We start from the raw sequence: 15420 nt of genomic DNA on the forward strand, positions 1-15420 counted from the left end.
TTTGCCACTTCTACTTCTGATCTGTTTGTTTCTGCAATTTCCTTCCCAGTAGAGTTAAATTTCCTAACACAGCTCACAGAACTGAGGCAATTTTTGTGTTAAGCCCAAGCATATTACAAAGGACACCGACTAACAACCAGCTAGAAAAGAGGAATAGGGAAAGGTATGTGGGGGAAACTGCCAAACTCACTCCCTCTCCAAGAAAAACCTCTTCCAAGTTTCTCCATGTGTTCAGCAATCTGGAACCTGCAGGTCAGGCTTCATCATGTAGATGTGACTGATTAACACACTGGCCATTGGTAACTAGTAACCTTCTGGTCCTCCCTCTCCCCTTCCAGGAGAGTAAGGGTAGGGCTGAAAGTTACAAAACTATAATCACGTGGCCCAGTCCTTCCACAACTCCCTCTCTTGGGGCTATCTATGTGTTTTTGAGCTTCAGCTACCTGTTTAGGGCAAAACAAAAGTATTAGGATCCCTGTGTCACTAGTAGTGATCAAAGACCAAATATGATTCTCTCTCATATATATAAATATATATGTACACACATACATATATAGTATATGTGTTCACACACAATGCACACACACGTACAAATAAACTGCCATCTAAAGAGAGTTTTTAACAATTTTGTTCTTTATTTGGTACATTGTAAGAAGTGTCACTTTCTGTTGTCCCAACCATATGTGTTTTGTGGCACTCTCTGATGGTTTGCACTTTACCTAGAAGACATAACAACAGACTTAAATCTGATCCATGGAAACTTCAGTTGACACAATTGTTGGGCAGTTACTGAATGACTGTAATCTTAAGAACCTTTGTATTGTATTCTCAGTCCACTTTCAAATTCTGGGTCACAGAGCTAGGTGCTGGACTTTCTAGAGGTATTTTGCAGAAGTAATTTATTGGAGCGGAATTGTGCTCTCTACCACATTTTTATACATTGTTTCCTGCATAGTTTATCTCTTCAGTCATTGTCCATATACTTCTGGGAAGTTGTAGAAATATGCAGGCACAGACATAGAAACTGGCTTCCTGTGCAACAATAAGGAAAATGACTGTACTTCGTGGGGCAGAGCTCAATGCTCCCCTATGCCATGAAGACAAAGCCCAAAGAAAATGATCTCTAGGGGACTCAGCCATGTTTAAATGGCTCTTCTGCAGAGGGATAATTATAGACGGAACAAAATAAGCCCAAATGTTTCTGTTTCCTAATGAGCATTTCAGCTCCATGCAAAATTTGTTTTTATTGCTTGTTCCTCAAAGATATGAATTCATCCTACCATAATTCTATGTAGAGAATTCTCAATTATAATAGATGTACTTATTTAAATATGTGAAAATTCAGAGGATAGATTTCTGTCACTTTTCCTTTCTCTCAACCTCATCTCCCCACCTTTTGCCTTGCTGTCCAGGAGAAATGGTTTGGGTTTGTTTCCCCGTTGACCTCATGACTTATCCTTTCTTCCCTGTACCTCCTTACTCTCTCTTAGCAGTATGGGGGAATTGCCTGCTCTGAAAAAAATTGGGACAAGGGCACCAACTGGAAATGCTGAAATGGACTTACAAACCAGAGTAGAGGTCATCGAGATTTCAGATTCTATTTTCCACCCAAAGACAATGAAAGAGCTCTTCATAAAGGTACTCATGGTTAACAAGTCTCCTAAAATATGTAACTTGCTTCTCTTTTATTCACACAAGAAAAGGATGAAAAAAAGAAAATCATGAATAGTGAAGTGAAAATAATTGGTTCAAGGTCACACAGAAAACTAGTGGGTGTTCCTGGGAATTTTCTGGGACAAAATAAGGTGATTTTAAGGAAACAATTTATGGAAAATAACATGTTTCTCTAAGTTAAGACTTTCACATACATTTATCCTGGTTGAATTTTCAGGTTTAATGTTTACTCATACAAGAGAGAAGCAAATGTATGAAGTCACTTATAAACAAAACTGCATGACTCTCCTTAAGACTGTAGGGGTTTTTTGTATTCCTAGGCATGTGTGATGCATTTTCCCTGCGTCTTGGATGTATGGGGTCCCCTAAGCACATACTCTATTCTACCTCATTCCCTTCTGCACTTGATTAATGATGTACGTTCACACTGACCTGCTGGACTTTTTCATATATTGACTTAAACAATTAACTTACACTTTATTCCCATGGAAATCTCTTAAGGTAGTCTAAAGCACATTCTAAAAGGGGACTGCATGTTTTAATTCTCTTTAGGCCTGAAGGACTCAATTTTTTGTCACCGAACTCTGCTTGATGTTCAATCTGTATATTTTAACCTACATAGTTTCAAGAGCATCTTCATGAGTATGGACGATGACTTTGCCTCTTACTCTGAACTGTGCTGGATATGGAAAAATAGCCCACTTGTCTGAAGAAGTTGTTTGAGAAATGCATGAATGTTTTCATGTATAAGTACAAGTATCCCCTTGTGAGCCCTTTGATTCCCCATAGTATTAATAATTGATAGATAGGGAAAAAAAATCTTCTGAGTTTCCATTTGTGCTTTCTACAAGGCACTTAAAAAGGTTGCATGAAAAGAGACCACTGTTATTCCATTATCGATTTCTGAGAATTTTCATACCCAATTACAGAAGGCAGCTAATGGAAGGGCATTGGAGCTGTCAAACAAGTTCATTCAGAATGACAGATCTGTATTCCGATAGAGTAGGAAATCCTATAATGCATTAAAATGTTTCTAATAGGGTCTAATGAATGCATCACAGTTAAAAATAATTCAGCCCGCCTGATAATTTATTTGAACCAGAAAATAGGGACAGCCAGTATTATTCTCTTTCTCCATCTCCCAAATGTTTTCCATGCAAAGAAGATTAATTCATTTTATTGTGTTGATGAAATAATAACAGTCATAAAACACAACAGAATAAGAGGAAGTTGACAAAGTATGTATTTGATTAATTGCCTTAACAGATTATAGGTGCTGACTAAAGTGTTTATTTCCCAACGCTCATTTTTCAATGTTTTAGCATATAATTCACACACACACACACTCACCTACCAACCCCCAATGCATGACCAAAACATAAAAACAGGAGTTATATGACAAGGTATTCAAAGGATGAGAAATTCTAGTACTTGTTTAGAGTCTTCAGATAACAGCAGGCTTGTTAGATTGAATTTTCAATTAAGAATGAAACCTGTGCTTGAAGACTTCAAGTCCTTCCTCTCCAGTGATATCTGTCTTCTCATTTTGAAGTCAGAAAGCCCCACATTTCTCAGAGAAAATGCACGATCACTCTTAGCATTAATTCTTTTTGCCTTTCTTTATTCTTTATATGTTTTTAATGACTCATTGTAAGCATACACCTTTATACGTTACAGTGTGGTGATATGACACATTGTATACAGCATCAAATCAGAGTAATTCCCACCACAAGGAAAGTTTCAAACCCCTCTCTTCTATTTCTTTATAGAGTCTATAATAAATGGTTTTGAACAGCAGTCATCCTTCATGCTATAAGACTTTAGAAAACTTCTTCATATCTAAGTGTAATTTTGTGCTTGTTGGCCACCCTCACTCTCCTTCCCTATCCCCCTGCTCTTCCTGGTCTCCAATGACCACTATCTTATTCTCTGTGTGAATCTTTCATGCCTGGATAAGAACACCTTGAACTCTCAACACAGGATGCTACAGAGGTGGGCTTTGTTATGGAGATCTCATATAAAAGGATTGATCTGGAAACTCAGAACTAGCATGGAGACCAGCTGTGGTTCAGGCCTGTAACCCTAGCTACTCAGGAGGCTGAGATCTGAGAATTGCAGTGGATTAAAGTTAGCCTGAGAAGAAAAGTCCATGAGACTGCAATCTCTAATTAGCCACTGATAAGCAAGGAAGAGGATCTATGGCTCAAGTGGTAGAATATCATCCTTCATAAAAGAAACCAAAGGACAGTTTCCAGGCCTTGAATTCAAGTCACACTACTGGCCAAAAACATTGTCATGGCTTTATATTCAGATCCTGGAGACAGCATGTGAGTTCAAGGCTTCCAAACAGTTTCTTTCTTGCTATTTTATGTTTCCACCCTGTTTGGATTTATTCAGTCTTATTCCTTGATATTTATTATGTTTTTCATATGTGAGGGTATAGAGTATACCAAATATGACACTCATGATTGCTTTTCTCAGAGAATTTGTATCCCATTTAGAGGAACATACATTAAACAAGTCATCTCAATAAATTGTGACTAGTGTTAGGCTAGTGGGCATACCGGGTACTGTAGATAGGCCTACTCTGTTTAAAGAGCTAAAGAAGGTTAGTCATATATTGACACAAATGTTTAATCTGAAATATAAAGGATGATAAAGAATTATCTAGGCAGAGGTGGGGTTTGGTGATAGTGGGGAAATGGCCTGCCTTGATACTAAGATTTCTCATTTTGGTAGTGCTAGTAGGCATGCAATAGCCCTTCCACAAAAGCACTCTGAAGCTCTGGACAAAAAAGTAAAGATCAGGTACTCAAAACTCACTGGAGAGGGCTGGTAATGTGGCCTAGTGGTAAAGTGCTCGCCTCGTATACATGAAGTCCTGGGTTCGATTCCTCAGTACCACATATAGAGAAAAAGCCGAAGTGGCACTGTGGCTCAAGTGGTAAAGTGCTGGCTTTGAGAAAAAAGAAGCCAGGGACAATGATCAGGCCCTGAGTTCAAGCCCCAGGACTGGCAAAAAAAAAAAAAAAAAAAAAAAAACACCAAAAGAAAATCACTGGAGAGAAGCCTACAGCAGCAGCAAACTTGAGAAAATTTACTACTATAGGAAGAAATCTCACTGGACAAATTCCAAGATGTTAGAGCATTTCTCTGAGAACACATGAGGGCACACAGTTAGCAGCCAAATAGAAAACCTTAGGATTCATGGTTAGAAGTGTCTAGAAGCTGAAGGAGGAGATACCTCGAAAGCATCGAACTACAGAGTGGGATCCTCGCTTTTGATAAGATCATCCTGAAAAAGCACAAGAACTAAAAACTGCCCTGAAGTGCACATGCACTGGGAAGATTACAAAATGCTTAGAAGAAAAAAACAAACTTCCAGCTGAAAAGACTGAGCAAGAGACTTCTGCTGCTACCGTATGCAGGCAATGCAGACTTCAGTGGGGAGCATATGCTTTCCAGAGCCTGTAATGTCAAGTGCTGACCCTGGTGGCAGCCTTTTCTGCCTGACTTTTAGAGAACAGGTCCTTTTGACATACCTAGAGCAAGGATTTCTGGCTTTTGATTGGCTCTTTATTTCCTTTTATTGATTTTTCTAGGACTCACTTAACAAGTTCAATTATTCCTATAGTGCCTAATTAACATTTCTCAAATGCCTGAAAATTTGTTCTACCTTCCATCAACACCACTGTATCTTCTATCAACAGTACTTGCTACTGGTTCTGACAATAGAGTCGCCAGGATTTGTCAGAGGTTCTCTACTGCTACAAATCACATCCGTGTTACTAGCATGGAAGCAAATGGCAGCTGTAAAATGCCATGCTATTGGCTGTTGTCTCTGACTACATTGTTACCAGCTATTGCCATTTAGAAGGAGATTCTCGCTCAGCAAAGTGAATATACGATGTCTAGGAATACCAGTGATGGAAAGGGGGCAGATCCTCCTCCTCCTCCTCCTCCTCCTCCTCCTCTTCCTCCTCCTCCTCCTCCTCCTCCTCCTCCTCCTCCTCCTCCTCCTCCTCCCCCCTCCCCCTCCCCCCTCCCCCTCCCCCTCCCCCTCCCCCTTCCCTCCCCTCTCCCCCTCCCCTTCCCCCTCCCCCTCCTCCTGGCGGCCTTGCGAAAACGCCCTTGGCCATGGCGCGGTAGAGATTCACATAGGCGATCCATTAGTCAATGATCTTGCGCTTGCGCAGGAGCTGGCTCCGGCTCTCCTGCACCTTCTCCCACACCCAGTGCATCTGCCGGAGCAGCGCCTCCCCCTGCTCCTTGGCGGCCCTGGCGGCAGGAAGGTGCGTGTAAGCCTCGTGCTCCCGAGCCTGGGAGCAGCGCTCACACAGCACATCGCGGAGCGCCTCGCAGAACACCCACCTGGGCTCCCCGTGGGCCCGACACCTGCCCTGCTTGGAGCTCAGGAAGCTCCTGAGGCCGGCTCTGCGCACCAGGGCCACCAGGCTCTGGAGAACCACGTTGCTGCAGAGGGGTCTCCGCTGCGAGGGTTCCCAGCACAGGGGGCACCTGGCCAGGCCCCGGCTCTCCTCCCAGGAGAGGCAGAGACACGGCCGACAGAAGCTGTGCCCGCACTCGATGGTGACCAGGTCGAGGAAAGGATGCGTGCAGATGACGCAGCTCAGTTCCTTGTGGAAGGCCCGGGCGCTGTCGGGGTCCATCCCTCCAAGGGACGAGCCGCGCTGAGATCCACGGATCTCGGACCCCAAGTCAGCCAGCAGGGGCAGAAACGTCCCCGTGACACCCTGAGCTCCCAGGGCGCACTCCCAAGTCGCGAGAGGCGCAGGGCCTCAAGGGGCCAAGCACCGGCCTTGAGCACAGGGATGCTCGGGGTGGCCACCCGGGCCCTGCCGTCGAGCCCCACTACCCGCACCACCAACCACCAAGCACCAAGCACCCAACGCAAACGCTAGGGATGACACCGAGGGGATCCCAACCGATGGGGCGAGAAGAACGCAAAGAGCTCAAGCTCCCAGGTCGATACTCACCGGCTCCCAGCTCCCAACTCACTGGGTCCCGCCCACCTGCCGCGCTGGGCTCCTCCTCCGGCTCCTCCTCCTCCTCTTTGAAAGAGGCTGAACCTCCCTCACACCTGGGATCTATTTGTACTGGAGGAGGGAGAGCCCAGGAAGGGGCGCGGCCCTGGGCTTGCCCCAGTCCCAGGTGGATTTGCATATCAATAGGGGCGGGGGTTCCCGGTGCTTCACGGGACCTCCGGGGGGCGGGGCTGGGGTTGGGACACATCCCCACCCCCAGCAGCACCTCGGGCGCCTTTCCCTTCCCCTTGCCTGGAGCTGCTTGAGGCGGGTTCCCTCTCCTGGGAGAAGGGCGCCCGATCTAGGGTTCCCCACACGCGGACGCAGACGCGCAGAGGCTCCGCCCCCCGGGCAGGGGCTTGCCACTGGAAAACACGGGAGTGAAGGGAAAGCGCAGGGAGCCATCGGGGAACCTCCAGAGGAGGGAACGCTTCAGCACGTCCCAGAAACTCACGCTCCCGTGCTCCAGATCCAGGAACACCCCCACCCGGCCCAGGGGCGGCTCCACGTGGAGAGCGATCAACGGGGAGGTGGTGAAGAGGCGGTGCTGGCTGTTCCCTCTCACCCACAGCAGGAGGAAAAGGTCCCCGGAGGCGTGCCAGCCCTGGCGGCGCCCGAGGGCTGAATCCCTACACACCCCCACGGCCCACGTGCTAGAGTCGTCGGCGCTGAGCTCCCAGTAATGTTTCCCGGAATGGAAGGCTCGGCACCCGAATGCCACGAACTTGATGGAGTCTTCTTGATCCTGCCCGTCCGGCTGGCGTCCGGCCCGGGCCCAGGGGGCAGATTTGCTGTCTCCACAGCTTCACAGAAGGAGATCTCCACCCGGTACCGCTGGAGCCTTTCCATCAGGGCGGGCAGCAGAGGCGGCAATGCTGCAAAAACATCAGACTGCGAGGACAGAGGAAAGCCATGACCCTGGATAAAATCATTTTGGATTTAATGATTGTTACTGTGGGAGCATTTGAACTGAGGTCCTGAGCACTGCCTCTTAGCTTTGTTGCTCCAGGCTGGCCCTCTGCTTTGCAATCAAAGTCTCTGTGTGTATGCGTGTGTGTATGCGCGTGTGTGTATGCACACATGTACAGATGTGTGTGGGCACTTGTATGCATGTGTGCGTGTGTATGTGTGTGTGTGTGTGTGTGTGTGTGTGTGTGTGTGCTGGGGCTGGTTTGAACCCAGGACCAGTGGGTCTCCTTCTGCTTCTTTTTTTTTTTTTTTTTTGCTCAAGACTGGAGATCTGCTTCTTGAACCACATCTCACTCCTGACTTTTTGGGGGTTAATTGGTGGTAATAGTCTCTGGGTTTTCTTGCCCAGGCTGGCTTCAAGCCATGATCCTCAGATCTCAGTCCCCTGACTAGCTGGGATTACAGGCATGAGTCACTACTCCTGATTATTTTTTAAAGTGGCAAGCTTTACATGTTTCCTGGGCAATGATATGAATAATATGAATAAGAACTGTCTATGAAAAATATTAGTTTAAAAATTAAAAGATATTTTATAATGATAGAAGGAAAGTTTAAAGTCTTGATGGTGACTGGAAAGATAACCCATCGCTTTCCACATTGCCTTTTCCTGAGCCTAGTCAGTGTTCAATTTTGTGTTGATATCTGATTGCTTAAAAAAATCACTGAAAATGATCCTGCATCATAGGAACTCATGGTACATCTTTTATTTTGCATATTTTGTGGGCTAGGTGGGCTTAATATGATATTTGACAGCCCTTTTCTGAAGCTTCCAGTGTAGCCAACAACCTGTCCATCATGAAAGCCAAGTCTACATGAGTTATCACAGCACAATTCTGTCCTATGCTGCCTTGCTCACTGGCAAATACAGGCAGAGAACCCTTGAGGCAAATTTGTAAATTTTAGTTTGGGATATTTTATTCCTTGATTTATTTACACAATTGAGGACATCTAAAATCAGGGTGATTAGAATAGGATATTTTCCTCCCTAATCTAGATCTATTTTTTGACGTTCATATAAATAACACAAAAAAGAGCCAGGTACTGCTAGCTCACCCCTGTAATCCTAGCTACTCAGAAGGCTGAGATCTAAAGATTGAGGTTCAAAGTCAGCCAAGGCAGGAAAGTATGTGAGACTCCTATCTCCAATTAACCATCAGAAAGCCAGAAGTGGTGCTCTGATTCAAGTGGTAGAGCATTAGCCTTGAGCTGAAGAGGTCAGGGACTGAGCCCAGGCCCTGAGTTCAAGCCCCACATGTGACAGAAAGAATGAACAAAAACACAAAGGATAATTTACCATCACAAGCAGATTTAAACATAACTGTCACTTACTGGACAACCTTGATATTGATAGTCACTTACTTCATTTATAAGTGATAGAGACCCATTTTCTCCTACAATCCAGTCCAACTTAATTTAGTTTTCAAGTGCATTGAAATGCTAAATTGAAATTCATTCGAAGCGAAGCTAAAAGGTAATTATTTTAATTGCAACTGAAAAATTTATCAAAACAAACACAATAAGCATTTTAAGCTTATATTGTTTTTTAAGGGTTGATTTGTGTGTTTTTCTTCATGCATTTAATTGTGAAAAAGTATACCCTGTAGAGAGATTTCCTATAACACATAACCTTTCACAATTATCTTCAAATATACCCATCCAGGATGCTATCTCAAAGTAGACTGAACATGTAATATCATACTTTTAAAACTGAGATTTAACAGTGTAGCAGTTTTACCTCAAGAGTACAAAAAGGTATCTATAAAAATGCTCTAAACAGGGCTGGGGATATGGCCTAGTGGCAAGAGTGCTTGCTCATATACATGAGGTCCTGGGTTCAATTCCCCAGCACCACATATACAGAAAACAGCCAGAAGTGGCGCTGTGGCTCAAGTGGCAGAGTGCTAGTCTTGAGTGGGAAGAAGCCAGGGACAGTGCTCAGGCCCTGAGTCCAAGGCACAGGACTGGCCAAAAAAAAAAAAAATGCTCTAAACTGATTTGTAAGAAATGGTTGTTTATTTTTAGAAACTACGGGGTCTAAAGGACTTGCAACAATAATTTCCTTTGGACTGTAACTTTTGAGTTTGACAAACCACATTATTCAGTACAACCTTCTTATTCAAATACTGATAGACAAGCAAAGTCACATCAGTAAGTCCCCAATGAGGACATGCCCACTCCGATGGGAGTCTTCCCACTCCTTGCACTCCACTTTCAGGGCGGAAGTGGCTGCCAATGGTGGGTGGGGAGGTGTATGTATCCTCCTTATTCCTGCTGGCCTGGTGCTCATTTTTTACCTTCAAGCAATCCTGTGCTGTAGGAATTCTGGACTATTAGCAAGAGCCAAAGTCAGCAGAAAATCCACTGCACACATTTGCGACCGCCTCTCCAGCAGGAGCTCCCCTCCACCTGCCCTTCCCCAGAGCAGGGGCCTCCCAATCCAAAGCACCCCAGGAACGAGACAGGTGCCCTGTTGAAAAGATCGTGTCAAAACCACCCATGTCACTCACAGTCCATGCTCTCCTCTGGCGTGCAGCTATGTACGTGCACGTAGGTGATGGGTTCATTTAAAGGGACAGCTGGGGAGGGCGAGTCACGGTTAAGTCTATGGAGGAGACAAGATCAGGTCTGTATGACGAAGCTCTGCTGGGGGTTCCTAGCTTCTCAGATGGAAAACTCCATGGCGTGGACACGCCTCTATGTAAACAGCAAGGAACATCCAAGCAAACCACAAAGCAATGCCTGTTCTCTGCCCTACCTGAAATTACACAGGAAGATGCTCCCAGAGAGCACTGGGTAGAGAGAGGAGCCCCCACAGGCCCACCGGTGGGGGAGAGGCCCTCAGCCAACGGCCCCTGCCCTCTAGAGAGGCCGGCAACTGTCTCTCATAACCACCGGGGCCTAATTGGATGGAAATGGACTTCCGTGAGCTGAATCAACTGTGATGAGTTTGTGTGAATGGACAGAGACTCCACTGGGAAACTAAAAGTTAAGAAAGGAGAGATTATAAGATAAAACTGTAGGAAATAGCAACAACTATGTCTTAGTCACAACTTGATACAACTTACAAGGATTAAAACTAAGGTCTCCAGCTCCCGCAGTTCCTGGGTCTCCCGTGCTTTGTCTGTACCATACTAACACCTAAATCCTGTCGTGATGGGTTGGTTTGAGTTTGCTTATTCATCACTAGGATTAACGTTTGTTCACACTTCTTTCGGGGCACTATCCCTGACTGTCTACTGTTAGGCATTAACCACTTAATTCCATCAAGGGTGCCCTGCCTTTCTCTTCCAGAGAAGCACACACTGGCCTTCGTGATGGGTCTGCAGAGACCTGAGCCTTCCGTGACCTCAGGAGACAGAACTTGGACTCCAGGAAATGCTTCCAGAGGAGTCTCTGCTGGAATTCTAAATGGGAAGCACATCCATTATTAAAAAAATTCTAAATAAACCTCAGGCCAGACAGCTTTGCTCAATAGCACACAGAGTACCCATATCACAAGCAGACATGGAGGAAAAGCTGTATCTAATAGGAGAATATACATTGCAACCAGACTGGCCAGGAGACAATACTGAGGATCTATTTTCTAGGATACTTTCTATTTCTGTGTTTTGTTCTTTAAGATAATCAAATTGAAAAATAAAAAAAGAATGCCATTCAAGAACCCTTTCTTAAAATATATGAATTTGTTGCTTGACCATATTAACAAGCATCGACAATTAAGGGATCATCTGTGTGAGACAACTCTAAAGCCATGAAAGCAGATTTTCCATCTTGTTTTACTGGATGCTGTATTTACAGGACAGCTGCTCTGGTGTGTAGCTATCTGTCAGCAATGCATTTAAATCAACAGCTGAACCTGAGCAGGTCAGCCCCACAATAGCGAGCTGAGAAAGGGGTAAGACTGCAGAGTGACAAGTTAGGAGTACTGAGTGAGGGTACTGAGTGTGGACGGATGCCCCACAGGGGGGCCACTCTCCGCCATGAAAGCACTTCACGTCCAGTGCCAGAACACTGCCCTTGGTCCCTATCCCCCGATAACTCACATCACGCAAAAATTCCACACGCATTTGCATGTGAGAGGAAGTGACAAAGTTTCAACACATCAGGAACCCCATCATAGAGGAGCATGCACTATAATTTTCCATCCAAAAAAGGGTAAGTAGAAGGTGAAAAGAAAAAATCAAGCAAATTCAAGTGCATCAATCAAAGCCAACTTGTTCTTCTAGAATGCCTTGAAATGCTCCAATCAGATTGTGCCAAATTATTGGCAATTTGCCTGATTTCCCCCGATGAGCTAAATGTATATTATTTGTTGTATAAATATGGTGAACAGTACAATGTATTAGTGGTCAAAGTCCTCATTTTCACTTTCACCCAAATTAATATTTTCTTGACCTTTGCTTCCCTTTTAAATTCTTTTGCTTGTTTACATATGACTAGAGACATCCAAATTCCACAATACAAATAAATTAAGGATCAAGTCTGGGTACTAGTGGCTGGGTTAGGTTAACAATTTCTCTACACATGTGTGCACATATTTCTTCATTTTTTTCTTTCTGTTGTTGTGGGTCATGGGACTTGAAATCTGGGCCTGGGCACTGTCCCTGAGCTCTTCAGCTCAAGGCTAGAGCTCTACCACTTGACCCACAGCGCCACTACTGGTTTTCAGGGGCTTCATTGGAGATAAGAGTGTCATAGACTTTCATACCTGGCCTGGCTTTGAACCTCAACCCTCATATTTCAGCCTCTTGAGTAGCTAGGATTACAGCACCTGGCCATGTATTTCTTTTGTAGTAAGAACCATGAAAAAAAAATGAAATATGAACCAAGTTTTTCTAATAATGTATTCCTTCTACTGAAATCATGTCAAATTCAATTTTATTTTTGCCTCATCTGGACTTCTTTCTAGGTCCCTAAGCTTCTTTGTACAAGGCTGGTGTTGTACCACATGAGCCACGTCTGAGTGATCATGGTTAGTTGGAGTGAGACATCTCTCCACTATGACTGTCCAGGCTGGCTTTGATCACAGCCTCCTGATGAGTGAAGCCTATGGGCGTGAGCCACTGATGCCCTGCACAAAGCTATTCTAGGGAAGGCTTTTTTCCCCTAGACTAATTGGTACTTTCTGCTTACTAATTTACAGTATTATGCCTGCACTGCTCGCTAGTCCAAAGCTGATATCTCTGTGGCATTGTAAAACAAACTGCCAATGTACTCCCACCAAATAGACTTTGTTGTTCATTTATGGGGTTATTAGAACTGTAATCAAACCAAACAAAACTTAGAAAGTCCTTATTTAAAGCTTATTAAATTAGATGTTTCAGAGCATGTCCCATCCACTGCACACCAATACGCTATTGTTTCAAGGATGGAAGCAGTGACTTTTTTCTCTGTTGCATTTTGATAGATGACAATGGAGAACAATACAGAGTTTGGGATGTAGGGGAAGCTCTTGCAGTTTTATTCTTTCTGGAATAGTTCCAGAGCTTGAACCCAGTCGTTCCCGGGTTCTACTGATGGCTGGCACTCTACCACCTGAGCCCCATCACCAGTCCAGGTTCTGCTGCTTTCATTAAAAAAAAAGATTTTTAACTACATGAGTCAAGGGTTAGCTGTCAGGTGCGGAGCACAAGAGCGACTCTGGTCCTCAGCCCCTATTTCTACTCAGTGCCTTTATGAACCAGCAAAGTTCACACAACACAATACAGGCAGCGCACAAGATGTGTGTGATCAATGTGGAAAACCTGGATGGGCAGAGTTTTCACATATTTTTGAAGCATCTTATTCCTCACTTTGGGTGGCTGGCATAAGACTTTTGATACGTAATGTGGAACACATGAAACAGAAAATAAATCTCATCAAATTTCATCAGAATAAATGAATGAGTGATAAATTCTGCTTGAATGAAACTTGATATTATAGCCATTTTTAGATGAGTTCAATCTTGCCAGGAAAGAATTGCCTTTCAGGGAAAGAGAAAAGGGGCAAATTCATAGAGGTCGGAAGCGTGAAGGAGTGCCAGGTGCTGGGGAACGCACAAAGCATGTTACAAAGCCATGTAAATAAACTCTGGCAAAGAATGGTAGAAATCAAGCTGGGAAAAAAAAGAGCAAGTGGGAATAAGATGACGAAAATTTAAATTTCAAGGCAAGTGTGCTTATTTAATTAGAACAAAAATGCATCTTATTATGTTTAAAATTATTCTTGTTTTCACCTCCAAACAAGAACAACATGAAATGCTTTGCCTAATTTACTAGATGGCTGAGGGTACAAAGTTGAAGAATTCATTTAAATAATTTATAAGTTGCTGTTTAAAAAGCGCAAGTTTAACTTCAGTTGTAGAGTGAAATTAAAAACTCCAATTATGACATCTCTGAATGCTGAAGGATAAAAATAACTGGGTTCTTAAGTGTATCAGGAAGAGTTGGATGGAGGTAATACATCATTCTTTTACCACTTACTGTAGTATTCCATTATTATTATAAGGTCATTTTGCCAGTCTTGGCTGTTTTCGAGTTTTTCCTACAGCGTTCTAGCCGTAAGTACTTCTGTGTGTATAGTGTAAGAACAATGGACAAGTACAGTGAGCACCCTCTAGCACAACGTAACCTATGAGTTAATGCCTATCCTTACTCTGATTTCTAACCAACAGAGACTCAATCCTTCAGTGCACCACCAGCTGAGGAGGGGTTTTATTCATGTCACCTACAAGTTTGGCCAACAGACATTCTTGACGTGAAAAAAAATTAAAACTAGTTTTTTTTGTCAAGAAATTCAGAATATAGATAAGCTAGTTTATCTTTAAAATAACCCAATTCAAGTTCATAGTAGGTATGTGTACATTCTCAGGTATGTCACAGATTAAATTTTTAGGAAGTTTTCCAATGGTATCATGTTTGATTCCTGCAGATCAGATGTACTGCATAACAAGACTGCCAGGTGTGTCTTGATCTTGATGTGGGGAGGTGGTGTTGGTGACGTATCACGTTTATTATGATGACAAGCCTTGCAGTAGAGTATTTCATCAGATACCACGTGACCTGCTGCCTAGGATGGATGTTTACTTTGAATGGCTTTACAATAATAGCTCATCCCTAAAGCTATTTTCTGCAAAGTTGAAGAAATGTTGCTTGCACAAAAAGTATCATAGAGTTAATAATTCATGAGCAGGACTTGATGTTCAGGACACATAATAAATGCTTAGCAAAATACAGGGTGTTAAATGACACATTTCCTGACATTGCCTTGAATCTACTTAAAAAAATAATTCCCTAGCCAGGTGCTTTGGGCTCACATCTATCATACTTCGGTGACTGAAATCTGAGAACTGCGGAAGTCAGACTGGGGCAAAACGATTGCGAGGCACTTACCTGAAATTAACAGGCAAAATGCCAAGAGGGTCAGTGGTAGAGGTACAGCCTTTGGTGAAAAAGCCAAGAGAGTACAGGAAGTCCTGAGTTCAAGCTCCACAGGTAGATTTCAATCAACTTTCATTTTTCAAAAATATGTTCGAGGGCTGGGGCTCAGGGGCAAAGCGCTTGCCTAGCAAGTGCAACTTTCTGGGTTCGATCCTCAGCACAAAAGAAAAGACAAAAAAAAATGTTCAATGAGGATGATTACAAAATGTGTCTTCTTTTAAAGCCTTCAAGACCTCGCACAAAATTCGTATTCTCTGCACATAGGCAAGAATTTGGCAACTCCTATCTAATGACAGAGGAGAGAAAACGCCGGT

General features: G+C 43.7%; 1 non-coding gene across 1 annotated transcript; it reads right to left on the bottom strand.

Annotated features, from left to right (window-relative positions):
• Positions 1 to 938: 938 nt before the first annotated feature.
• Positions 939 to 1145, bottom strand: LOC125367373. Its single transcript, XR_007214067.1, has one exon. It is a non-coding gene; the product is annotated as a small nucleolar RNA SNORA73 family (small nucleolar RNA).
• Positions 1146 to 15420: the final 14275 nt, after the last annotated feature.

This window comes from Perognathus longimembris, chromosome 18, assembly GCF_023159225.1.
Source record: "Perognathus longimembris pacificus isolate PPM17 chromosome 18, ASM2315922v1, whole genome shotgun sequence".
In the NCBI taxonomy this organism is placed as follows: domain Eukaryota; kingdom Metazoa; phylum Chordata; class Mammalia; order Rodentia; family Heteromyidae; genus Perognathus; species Perognathus longimembris.